The sequence below is a fragment of the Pogona vitticeps genome, chromosome 2 (genome assembly GCF_051106095.1).
Source record: "Pogona vitticeps strain Pit_001003342236 chromosome 2, PviZW2.1, whole genome shotgun sequence".
In the NCBI taxonomy this organism is placed as follows: Eukaryota; Metazoa; Chordata; class Lepidosauria; order Squamata; family Agamidae; genus Pogona; species Pogona vitticeps.
This window is the reverse complement of record NC_135784.1, coordinates 180,361,801-180,375,142: the sequence shown is the minus strand read 5'-3', so window position 1 is coordinate 180,375,142 and position 13,342 is coordinate 180,361,801. Positions and strand designations below refer to the sequence as shown.

General features: G+C 44.5%; 2 long non-coding RNA genes across 2 annotated transcripts; both read left to right on the top strand.

Moving 5' to 3' along the window:
• Nucleotides 1–334: 334 nt before the first annotated feature.
• On the top strand, nt 335–7,941 carry LOC144587114 (uncharacterized). Its single transcript, XR_013542296.1, has 2 exons — nt 335–472; nt 7,802–7,941. It is a non-coding gene; the product is annotated as an uncharacterized LOC144587114 (long non-coding RNA).
• A 4,321-nt stretch (nt 7,942–12,262) lies between these two features.
• LOC144587113 (uncharacterized) lies at nt 12,263–12,956 on the top strand. Its single transcript, XR_013542295.1, has 2 exons — nt 12,263–12,460; nt 12,817–12,956. It is a non-coding gene; the product is annotated as an uncharacterized LOC144587113 (long non-coding RNA).
• Nucleotides 12,957–13,342: the final 386 nt, after the last annotated feature.

The following is a 13,342-nucleotide window of genomic DNA, read 5'->3' as shown; positions in this document are numbered from 1 at the left end:
GCCACAGCACACGACAATGAAAACGACGACGACAACCGGGAAATAAATCTCTTAATTGTTGTTGCTCTAGAACTCTTGAGGGCAGAATCTGTATCGCTTAGGGTTGGAGACAGGGGAACATTTTTAAAAAAGGACAGTAACCCACTTCCGTCCAGCAGCCAGGAAGGTCTCGGGTTTCTCCTGAGAGGCGTCCAAACACAGCTTGTTTCCAATCAGGTGGTTGCACCGCAACCCTGCCCTTAATTCTGCAACTGGGTTAAAATAGGAGCATGGGCGAACAGGATAGCAATCAGTCTCGCTCTGAACTCCGGCTGCACCAATGTGAGCTGAGACTGAGTGTGTGTTTGTGTGTGCATGTGGGGGCGCGAGCGGCACTTGCACTGCTCACTCAGATCGAGGCAACCGGAGTGTAGAGCAAAATATAAATTGCGATGTGGCTCTTAAAGGCACGGAACCTCTTTGAGGCGTTAAGGTGGTGGGAAAGGCAAGTGGCATGCCCCGAACCCTTTCGTGTCCACGCGTGGATTGCGCGCAAAGACTCGAAGACCGCCCGGCCTCCCGATTCCCTCTCTTTGAGGCAGCTTAAAAAGAAGTGGGACTCCGAGTAGGAAATCGGCAGCAACGACCTGATGTGCAAATAATTATTCTACAATACATATTTGGTCCCCTGGATTTGGAGAAGCAGGATATGGCAAACCAGAGAGAAAGAGAGAGAGAGAGAGACAGAGATAAAAAAAAAAAGATAGAAGATCCTCGTTTGGGGTATGAGTGGGGAGGAGAGTTAGCAGAGGGGAGGACTGAACGGTCATTGAGGTGGAGTGGGGGGGAAGAAAGGTCAGAAAGAAGATGATGATGAAAACTAGTATTGTATTGGGGAACCTGGTACAGATCGAACGTGCAGTGGGATGGAGAAAACAGATATTTGGCAATGCAAATTTGCTGCCAAGTCCTAATTATTCTAGTTATTAAAAAGTAAATCTTGTGTTAAGCCTCTAAGCTAGTGGCTGGCCATAATGTCTCCAGAATGCTGTGCTTAAATGTGCCTTTGGCCTGAACGAAAGACAACTACTTAACTCCCTTCTGTGAAATTTACCTTCAAATTAGTTTGCTCAGGCTGAAGCCTTCATGTACAAAGTAGTTTATTTCACTTTTTAAAAAAGCCCCGTTTGAGATTACTGGATGCATAGTCTGTGGGAATTTCATCCAGATCACATGCCTGCAGAGATGCTGTATGAGTAATGCCTTGCTGCAGTGTGTAGCATTTTATCATTCCCAAAGGAATGAATGGCAATTCAGCGATCTAGGAAGAAGTAAAGTGTGGCTGTGGTAAGAGAATTAAATATAGACAAATATTTTGTCTCTTAGCCACAGCCTGTCTTAATGATGGTGATACTGGGGAGAAGTAGTGGCCATAGATTCCTGGCTGTTACACCTAAATTCTGCAGCTGTTCTCCTTTGCCACTTAACATTGTGTGGATGTCCTAGACTCTGTAACCCTCTCCTGCATTTGCCCTTAGAAAAGCAGGGAGCACTGCCATCTGACGGCTAAACTCTGTTATGAGACTGAACTTCTAGCAGGGTTACCCAAGGGAGAATGGTAAAAAATTAGATTCCAGACTAAGGTCATCTACCTTCTTCAGGATTAACAGTTAAATCAGCAGAAGGGAATGGATAATTCCAGTGATAATGGGGGCACAGAAATTCCACTAGAAACGGTAGCAGCCGTAGTAGAAGGAGAAACTGGCAGAGGATCTTTCACAGACAAAGAAAGGGACACTCAAATTAACTCCTGTCACTTCTGCGCAGAAGGCGGCATTGATACACCAGTTCTGAATATTTCTTATCGTGAAAATCCTATGATGAGACAATTGAAAGCAAAATAAGAGAAAGTAATGGAAGATGACATGTTCAGGTCAGAGATATTTAGTCAGCTATTGAGAAAGACAAAAGGAGATGTGTGGATACCACTGTAGCTAATGAAGCAAATACAGTAGATTAAACCTGAAATAACATTTACTGGTGGATGTGCACAAGGGTAAAAGGAAGGTTGTGCACAACACATATTATTGGAATATAGAGCTCAAGAAGTATGAATCAAGGTAAACTCGACACTGTAAAGCAAAAAGTGGAATGCTTAAATGTTGTAGTGTTTGGTGTGAATCAACTAAAATGGACATTTTCAACCAGACAATTACAAAGTGTTTACTCTGGAAAATACAAACTCAGAAGAAACAGCGTTGGTATAATACTGAGGCAAGATGTAGCTCAAGCAGCTTGGGGCTATAATGAAAACTGACTGAATAAAATCAATAAGACTTCTCAGAAAAATTATCAACATAATCATCAGTCAGGTCTATGCTGCAGCTGCAGATGTTAAGGATGAATAAATCAAACGCTTTTATACAAGTGTCCAGGAGCAAATTAATCACAAAAACTGGATGTGCTTATAGTCAAAGATGAGTGGAACACAAAGTGGGAAACAAAGCAGATACAAACATTGTAGGAAAATTTATCCTAGTAATCACAAATGAAGCAGGACAATGACTCAGAATTTTTTGAAGGCAACAACATGTTTATTACAAATACCTGTTTCAGGCAACGAAACCGGTCACTGTGCTTGGTTGTCATCAGATGGCCAATACAGAAATCAAACAAATTTGGAAGTAGTAGATAAAGAAGCTATGTTCTCTCTAGCAAAAAAAAAGACCAGGGGCAGATTGTGGCACTGACTCTGAATTATTAATATAAAAAAATCAGAATAAAGATGAAGAACATGAAAAAAATCATAGTTCTAAAATAAAGTGTGATTTAAAATACAATTTGAATAACATTTGAGATGACTTTAGCATTCATATAAAGATCAATTTCCATTACTAAACTCAGTTCACTGTAAACCAGAATATCTCTGATTTGAAACTAGAGTTATTTCAAAGAAAGAAAGTAAAATCTCATTTCTGGAAGGGAGGGAAGGAGGACTATTACAATAGTGACCACAAATAAATGGAAGAGAACAATAGCGGGGGGGGGGGGAATATATCTACAGTAAAATCCAAGAAGGTAGATAGAGATGCTGAGAGATCAATAGGGGGATGTAGTCTCTGAACATGATATAATAAAAGAAAAAATGGAAACATATTGAAGAGCTATACAGGAAAGATAAAAGGATGACAGATTCTTTTGAATGAGAACTATGTGATAAAGAACCTACAATTGTAGAAAGCAAGGTGAAAGCTGTCCTCAAAGCACTTGTAAGAAATAAATCACTAGAGTAATAGAATGATTTCAAGCTGCAGAGACTGAATCAGTCAAAATCCTAAAAAAAATCCCAAAATTATGAAAAACTAAGCAATGGCCCACAGACTGGACATGTTCAGTATACATTCCATTCTTCAGGAAAAGAAATGCCAAAAATTCAGTAAATATAGGACCACTGCATTAGTTTCCCATGTCACCAAAGTGATACTCAAGGTTTTGCAGCCATAACGTTTACCTTATATGGAACAATAAATGCCTCATGTTCAAGCTAGATTCAGAAAGGAAGAAGCAGTAGAGATGATTCAGAAATATATGTTGGCTGCTGGAGTGTATAAAACAGTTTCAGAAGAAAATCATTCTGTGCTTTATAGATTTTAGTAAAGCTTTTTACTATGCAGTTCATGAGAAGCTATGGACTGTTCTAAAAATGAGTGTGGCTCAGTTATGGTGTATAAACTATATTCTGAACAAGAAACTATATATGGAGAAGCCGCATGATTTCCTATTTGTAAGATGATCAGACAAATATGGACATTATCTCTCTATGTCTTCAACTTTTTTGCAAAACATATATAGAAAGCTGAACTACATTCAGTGAAGGACAAGTGAAAAAAAGAGACTCTTCTGCCAGAGTCACTCGTTCCAGTCAGGCCGGGTGGCTGAAGGGCCTAACACTGAGGTAGGTTCAGAGGGAAAGAACGAGGAACCTGGCCTTCTTGGCAGTGGCATCTTGGCTCTGGAATAACCTGCCTGTGGAGATCTGCCTGGCTCCCTCTCTGGGTGTATTCAGAAGAATAGTCAAGACCTGGCCATTTGGGCAGACTTTCCCTCCTGCCATATCTTAAATTCATATATTGCCATCTTGGATTTATAGTATTTATTTATGTTTTTTTTTTACTGTTTTTAAATTTGTAATGCCACCCAGAGTAGACCTTTAGTCTAGATGGGCAGGGTAGAAGTCCAATAAAATAAATGAATGAATAAATAAATAAATTGGTGGAAGAAATATCAGTAATTAGCATATGTAAATGATACCATGTTACTGACAAAAAAAAACCAGCAATGACTTGAAATAACTTCTGCTGAAGGTGAAAAAAGAAAGCGCAAAAGCAGGACTGCAGTTCGATATTAAAAAGATAAAAATAATGTATACAAAATACCGTAACTATATAAGTTTAATGTTGACAAAAAAATAATTGAAATTATTACAGATTGTGTATACTTGGTTCTGTCATCAATCCAAATAGAGACTGCAGCCAAGAAATCAGAGCAAGACAGACTTGAGAGAACGGCTATGAAAAAACTAAAAAAGATTCTCAAAAAGCAAAGATGTGAAAGCTGGCGATGGAGAAAACTGACAGGGAAAGAAAAATATTGTTCCTTTCAAAATGTAGTGTTGTAGGAGTGATTTGCAAATACCAAGAAAGAAAAAGTAGTGGGTTCTATGTGAAACATGACGGAATTCTCTCTAAAAGCAAAAATGACTGAATTGAGGCTATTGTACTTTATGAACATCATCAGCCGAGAAAACTCATTGAGAAAAACAATAATGCTGCAACAAAATTAAGGGAGCAGGAAAGAGCGTGGATTGACTCAATAAAGGAAGCCGTGGTCTTGCGTTTGCAACAGCTGAGCAAGGTTGGTGGTCGCTAATTCCTAGGGTTGTCATAAGTCAGGAGGACTTGTTGTAAGCACATAACAGATGCCCTAAACTGGGCTGATGTGTCAGGTATATGGGAAGACAATCTACCCTTGCACGTGCTGAATAATGATTACAGCTGATGTAGAATAGAGAAGGGGTCCATTGCCATCAGACAATGTGTTGGTCTGATTCCATGTTTAGTTCCAAGTGATCCGAATGTCTGAGGGGCAATTGTGAGAGGCAGCACTGGCATCCATCTTCTCTTGGGGTGGACCTATCATAGCCCTCAGAATGCTATGAGAGGGGGGCCAAAGAGTGGGGTGGCTCTTAAGCATGATGGTGGTGCTGGAGGGTTGGGAGAGAAGGAAAGCCTGGGGAGTTAAGTGGGATGGCCCAACGGGAGCAGTTGGGGTATTCGGAGCGAGGTTAGAAGAGAGAAAATTTTAACAGAAATGGAATGTTTGACAGTCACTGTTAATGCTGTGTTCAAGCCTTCAAGATAAAAGTTTTACCACTTTGTGTATTAATCATGACCTAAATCTATCTGGTAAGGGTAGCTACTGGATTCCAACCACACCTAGACAGAGCACAGAAAACACACAACTATCTTTTGGCGGAACTCCGTTATTTCCTTTAGGAGCCCTTGGGTGGGGTTTGGAGAAAAGAAAGAAATTTGGAGCCTATGAGCTCCAAGCAAATAAGAAGTGGCTGCCAAAGGGATGCACGGTCACGCCCAAATAATAAATGTAGGCGTTGCCACTTGGCAGGATTGTAGCAACAATTTATGAAGTATTTAGTAGTAGATCTTTTTCAAAATTCCAGAGTACGGATAAGTGAAACTGTGGTTACTGATCAAGCAGATACAGGGGTCCTACTGTATGTCCAGCCTGAGAGAAATGGATGACTACCCAACTGTCTGCAGTACTTTTTCAGTAATGTGCTCAATGCTGAAAGGGGGGCAGAAAGAAAGCATATTCTATTTATAGACATTTTAATTGGAATCCTATTGGCACTTGCATAAGATATGAGTAACTTGCCATGGCTACCTGCAGCTGATTGATGAAGTCCTGGGGTACATCCTGGTTGCACAAATCAGGCACATGACCAGGTATGTGACCCAGACACTCCTTGGCGCCTTTCCATAAGCCAGGGCACGTCACTCAAACCTTATGCAAACACCAGTATGCAAGCACCGACATACTGTATAATACGTGCCAGGTATCCATAGCCAAAGGCCACCTAAGGCTCATGATGGCACTAGCAATGGAGAATGTGACAGGAGCAACTTAGTACAGAGGCTGGCAGGAAGTCTGGCATGCAGGAAGTTGCAGGTTCAGTTCCTGACAGCCACGCTTCAAAAGGTGCTGGAAGAAGGAATTTACAGGAAAAAAATACCCCAATAAAAATAGAAAACAAAAGCAACACCAAAAACACATTCAAAGCAATAAGGCACAACAGTCCATTCAAGATCCCAACCCAGGCAGCCAATCCATATGGGAAAGCTTGCCTGAAGACGAACGTCTTCGCCGGCTTGTGAAAGGACAACAAATATGGGGCAAATCTGCCTTCCAGTGGGAGGGAGTTCCAAAGACTGGGAGAGTTTTTGAAACACAGCTGCATCTTTGATAGTGCAGGGATGGTGTTAAAATGCTTATGTGTTTCAAACACATAGTTTTTTTTTCTTAATGGGCTCCTTATAATATCTTTTTCAAGGCCAGGGCAAGAAAAACATGTCCAAAAAGAGGGGGAAAATAACCCAAACCAAAAGGGTCAAAGGCTGCATTGTGTGATTGTGCCCATCCTTATAAATGTATTACTTTCATTCCCCCCCCCCCCAGCTCAGAGCATAGGAAAATTCCTTTTGGTGTAAATGATGGAAGATAACTTTTTAGATCACCACATTGAATCTTCTAAGAAGGCCAACACGGGGAGATTTAACAATCAGAGGGACTGGTGACAGATACATTTATAGGCCACTAATTAAAAAATATATGTTTTTTAAAAATCATGCAAAATGCAAGTTTTTTTGGGTGAATCACATGATCAGAGGGACTGTTGACATCATCTTCAGGACTCAGCCAATCCCAAGAGTGCTGCCTTGGCAACCCAACCCATTTTCTCCTGGTTCTTTGAGACCTGACAGGGCCCCACCTCTCTGCTGGCAGATAAAAGGGGCTTGCTGGGCAGGGCAGGAGACCAGAAGAGAGGCCAGTGGCCAGAGGGCAGTCCAGCAGAGAGAGCGGCAGGGGCTGCAGGGGACCCAGCCCTTCTGCCCAAGGCAAGTTCTCTCGCGAAAGCAGATGAACTTGCTAAGTGGGCTTGCGAGTTAACAGCTCGAGGCTGGCGGAGATCCGTGGCTTGAAGCCGGCTGATGTCGGCCATGGACCGGGGGGGGGAGCCGGTGGACATTGGGAGACAGAAGCTGGTGGCATCTCCCTGCGGAAGGTGGCTGAGGCTGCAAGGCGGAGGCTGGCAGAGGCTGATGGATGAAGCCGGTGGTGGACGTTAGCCTCCTGAAACCAGATGGCAGAAACTTGGTGGATATCGGTGGATGGAAGCCCGGGTGTGTGTCTGAATGCCTGGAGGAGTGAAGGTGTGTGTGTGTCGGGGGGTGGGGGTGGCGGCTGGTGTGTTTGTGTCTGCAAATGGGCTGGCTGGCGTGCTGTGGGGATGTCGCCGGGGCTTGAGTGTGACCCAAGCACTTGGGAGCTGGCGGAGGCTGGCTTCAGAAGCGGAGTGGAAGAGCTGAACGGGTGGATATTCCTGGTGGAAGCCAGTGGATGTTGGCAGGCGGATCTTTGGGATGAAATTGCTAGAACATTGGTCGGTGGATATGCCTGGGTTGAAGCCGGTTGACGGCAGTGGATGAGCTCGCCCCTTAGTTGTTTTTTCTCTCTCTTGCAGACCTCGAAGCTTCCTCTTCCCCCGGGGGAAGCGAGGGACCAGAAGGCAGGCATTCTGCTGGAGCTGAACCAGGCCGTTGTCTCCGCAGAGGATACCCATTTCGCCTCTTTTCCAAAACCAATAAAAGAATTTTTCCGGAATGGTTTTGAAGTGTTGTCTTGTTTGTCAGGGGCTGTCACGGCATTATCTTCCCCATCCCCTCATTATATTTGGGGCCCAATGCCTGGCGTGAGTTTTTGTGAATTCATGGTTTGGGGCCTTGTGATGTCACAGGAATTGGGAACATAATATTTCTCCATGCATGTGTGAGGGAGTGAGCTAGGCACTGTGGGTTCCCTATCTGAGCTCCTAAGTAAGTATATTATGTATCGTGTTGGATAGACACAGGAAGCCTGTGAGCCCTGGTGGCATTCAGAGAGGGTTGGAGTTGGGTACCCAAACACTATGGCCAGCCTGTAACAATAAACGAGACTTGCTCCTTCCCTTCCACCACTGCTCCTCACATTTGTTTGCCTGCCCTGGAGATTCAGGGGATCCCAGCCGTTTCCTGGCACAGCAGCTCATTCTCTGAGACCTGGCAAGCCTCATCTTCATCATCAACACCATGAGCACTCCATGGACAGCTCCTTGCAGAGTACAAGTGGGGAGAAAATATGCCACTTCAAAGAAGCTTACAGCCCAACCTCTCACAACAGTGCCACAACCAAGGAAATGGAGATAGGGAATGATTTGGAGATGAGCATACATTAAAATTCATGTGGATCCATGCCATGGATAGATGGCAAAAAGACACTGGTACTGAAAAATATGCTTCTTGAGGGCAGTGGCTGCCTCGGAGCACCTAATGGTTCAGGTGTCTATGAATGCAAGCTTTGTTTTCTCTCAGTTTGAGAGAGAGCCATAGTTGTGTTCTTTCGTTTTCATTGGGGCCTAAGGCACTGAATTTACTGCCCACTTACTAGACACGCAGAGAAGCTTCCTGTATTCTTGCTTTGATGGGCAAAAGCCTGACCTGTGCTAAGATTTGCATGTGGTGTTATCATTCACAAGACCTCTTTCTAATGTACCATTTATAACTGTTATTACTGAGAATACATCTTTCCATGACTGTTATTTGCTGTGGTACTAAAGGCCTGATCCAGAAGCACACTCCAGAGGCGGCAGGGGGGAGGCAGTCCTGTGCGTGCTTACCCAGCAGTATGTTCCATTCAGCTCATTTGGGCTCCGAGGAGACATGTTTAGGTTTGCAAATGTCTAGCTACAAAGCAAGTTCCTCCAGCAAATGGGTCAATGTGAATTGACCTAAAGTATTGGTCCATGGGGTCACGAAGAGTTGGACACGACTAAACGACTAAACAAACAAACAAACAAACGATAGGGCACTAGGAACAAGACAGTTGGGCCACCTGTCTGCAACATCAGCTATAATAAAAATACGTACAGGCATGAAAAGCATAGCCGCTGGTATTAATTTATTGTCCAGGCTCTTATTAATAATTGGTAGGTTTTTCCTTATTTTCCAAATTTAATCATGATCTACTAAGAGTCATAAAGAGTAGTGTTATGTAGGGATTTAGCTTGTCCACTGGAAGGCTAAAATTGAGGGGAGGACAGGAGCACCCTTGCAATGCTTCGAATGGCTCCATGCCTCCTCTCCCACACCTTTGTCATCTTTAAAATATTTAGAATTAAGTGTGCTTTCTTCCTTTATCAGTCATTTTCTATTTTGTTCTTTGTTGTTGTTGTTGTTGTTGTTGCCTGCGTATTTCATTTTAATTCAAAACTGGCACCGGTGCTCCTCCTTACATGATTTAGGAGCCCTCAAATCTCTCGTGCTTCCCGCTGCTTCTTCCTTCTCATCTAACGAGGCATACCTGTTCTTGGTTCATCCTCCCATGGACCCATCCAGTGATCCAGTCTTCCTCTCCACTCAGCCGTCGTGATTCTTTTTTCCTCCTCCTGAATTCCCAACAATTACCCTTTCTCTCTTCTCTTTCTTTTCTCTCCCATCTCACTTTTTCCCCCTTGCAGGTCTATCCTAGGGCTAATTCAGATTTTCACTCTGCTCACTTGTCTCCCACCAGGCCGCAAGGTGTTTTCTCTTTTTCAACATTTGGATGAGTTCTGTTGTAGTCATGTCCAGGATGATGGTTTCTAGTCACCTGAGGATGATCAGGGGACTGGAAACCAAGCCCTATGAGGAAATGCTGAAGGAGCTGGAAATGTTTAGCCTTGAGAAAAGGGGACTGAGGGCAGATATGAAAGCACTTTTCAAATACTGTACTTGAAAGGCAGTTGTACTGAAAAGAGGCAGGATCTGTTCTCACTCATCCCAGACTGCAAGACACATGATAAAAGGCCCAAATTATAGGAAGCCGGACTTAGGCTGAATATAGAGAAAAACTTCTTAACTGTTAGCGCTGTACGACATGGGAACCAGTTACCTTGGCAGGTGGTGAGTGCACCCATATTGGAGGCATTCAAGAGAAAATTGGTCAACCTTGTGTCAGATCTGCCTTGACGTGGATGACAGCATTGAGCAGGGGGTTGGAGCCCATGGCCTTGTATGCTCCTTCCAACTCCATTATTTTATGATATTTTGATTCTATGAATTCCACAATCACATGTATCACATTTTGCAATAATAGGAAGTACAACATTATTCATGTTTTATTCTAGAGGTGTTAACACTGAATATGCTTATATTATTAATATTATATTGGGAAGCTTTGGAAATTTCATCTCCTTAAGAGCATAAGAACGAATAAGAAAAGTCCTGCTAGATCAGGCCAAGGGCCCATCAAGCCCAGCTCCCTGTATCTCACAGTGGCCCCACCCGATGCCTCTGGCAGCACACGAGACAACTAGATACCTGTCTCCTGATACCATCCCCTGCAGTTGGTATTTAGAGGTACCTCCCTTTTAAGACTGGAGATTATACATCCCCATCACGGCTTGTAACCTGCGATGGACTTTTCCTCAGGAATCTGCCCAATCCTCTTTTAAAGGCATCTAGGCCAGATGCCATCTCCTGTGGCAAGGAGTTCTACAGACTAACAACACGCTGGGTCAAGAAATACTTTGTTTTCACTCTCCCAACACTCAATTGGAATGGATGTCCCCTGGTTCTGGTATTGAGTGAGAGGGAAAAGAGCTTCCCTCTATCTACTTTATTCATCTTCTGCATAATTTTATAGCGTATTCCCCTTCTTGTGTCAGCAGGTCTGTGAGTTCAGTTGGCTGTGACTTGATTACAGCATTTTGGCAAGGAAGCAATTTGTACGGGTATGCATAACACACTATGTATGTACAAATGTTGACACGGGGAGTGATTTTGGAACTAGAAAACACAGTTTCTGAATCAGAAAGCACAGTCGGAACCCCATATCTGCGGGAGATTGGATACAAGCCCCCCCAGGGATGTTGAAAACTGTGGATAATAGTGAACACTATAATAATAATGACTAGCATGGTAAAAGAGCAAAGTCCAAGAATATGTATTTTCACCTATATCACCAGAACCAGCCAACCTAGGGAGCCAGAGGCCATGTTATGTATTCTTCAACAATAACAATACCTAGTACGGTCTCGGGCTCCCTGTAGTGGCCAACTGGGTAAATGCATTGTGAAAATACCTATTTCTAATTTTTATATTTTTCTTTTAATCATTTTCAAAATTCCAGACTATGGATAAGTGAAACTGTGGATACTGATCCAGCGGATACAGGGGTCCTACTGTATTTCCAGCCTAAGAGAAATGGATGTCTACCCAACTGTCTGCAATACTTTTGCAGTAATGTGCTCAAAGCTGAAAGGGAGACAGAAAGGAAGCACTTTCTATTTATAGACATTTTAATTGGAATCCTATTGGCACTTGCATAAGATATGAGTAACTTGCCATGGCTACCTGCAGCTGATTGATGAAGTCCTGGGGTACATCCTGATTGCACAAATCAGGCACATGACCAGGTATGTGACCCAGACACTCCTTGGCACCTTTCAATAAGCCAGGGCACGTTACTCAAACCTTATGCAAGCACCAGTATACCTTTAGAGGCCACTAATAAAAAATATGTTTTTTTAAAAAATCATGCAAAATGCAAGTTTTTTGGGGGGGTGAATCACATGATCAGAGGGACTGTTGACATCATCTTCAGGACTCAGCCAATCCCAAGGCTGCTGCTGCTGCTGCCACCTTGGCAACCCAACCCATTTTCTCCTGGTTCTTTGTGACCTGACAGGGCCCCACCTCTCTGCTGGCAGATAAAAGGGGCTTGCTGGGCAGGGCAGGAGACCAGAAGGGAGGCCAATGGCCAGAGGGCAGTCCAGCAGAGAGAGCGGCAGCGGCTGGAAGGGACCCAGCCTTTCTGCCCAAGGCAAGTTCTCTGGCGAAACCAGAGGAACTTGCTAAGTGGGCTTGCGTGTTAATAGCTCGAGGCTGGTGGAGATCCATGGCTTGAAGCTGGCTGATGTCGGCGATGGACCAGGGGGAAGTCGGTGGACGTCGGCAGACAGAAGCTGGTGGCATCTCCCTGCGGAAGCTGTCTGAGGCTGCAAGGTGGAGGCTGGCAGAGGCTGATGGATGAAGCCGGTGGTGGACGTTAGCCTCCTGAAACCAGATGGCAGAAGCTTGGTGGATATCAGTGGATGGAAGCCCAGGTGTGTGTGTGAATGGCTGGTGGAGTAAAGGTGTGTGTGTGTGTCGGGGGGAGGGGCAGCTGGTGTGTTTGTGTGTGTGAAGGTGTGTGTGAATGGGCTGGCTAGTGTTCGGTGGGGATGTCATGAGGCGTGAGTGTGACTCAAGCACTTGGGAGCTGGCGGAGGCTGGCTTCAGAAGCGGAGTGGAAGAGCTGAACGGGTGGATAATCCTGGTGGAAGCCAGTGGATATTGGCAGGCGGATCTTTGGGATCAAATTGCCAGAACATTGGCCGGTGGATACGCCTGGGTTGAAGCCGGTTGATGGCAGTGGGCGAGCTCGCCCCTTAGTTGTTATTTCTGTATCTTTCTCTTGCAGACCCCGAAGCTTCCTCTTCCCCCGGGGGAAGCGAGGGACCAGAAGGCAGGCATCCTGATGGAGCTGAACCAGGTCGTTGTCTCTGCTGAGGATACCCATTTAGCCTCTTTTCCAAAACCAATAAAAGCAATTTTCCAGAATGGTTTTGAAGTGTTGTCTTGTTTGTCAGGGGCTGTCACGGCATTATCTTCCCTATCCCCCTCATTATATTTGGGGTCCAATGGCTGAGGTGGGTGTGAGGCTCCCAAAATGGAAGCTATGATAGGAGTGCCGTCGCTCCCGAAGAATACCCACTATACACAGACATCTCCCCCGCCATCCCCACCGCGACGGGAAGAGAAAGGAGTGGAGACCCCTGATTGGGGAAAGGATTGCGTCGGATCCCTTACCCTAAACAAGGGGGTAGACACACATGACCTGGAGGAGGTCATGAAGGAGTTAAGAATCACCCGGGAACCGGGGCGAGTTCAGGCGGGAAACAGAGGGGAGGAGATTGAAGCGGGGGTAGGGGATATAAGGGAAAGGA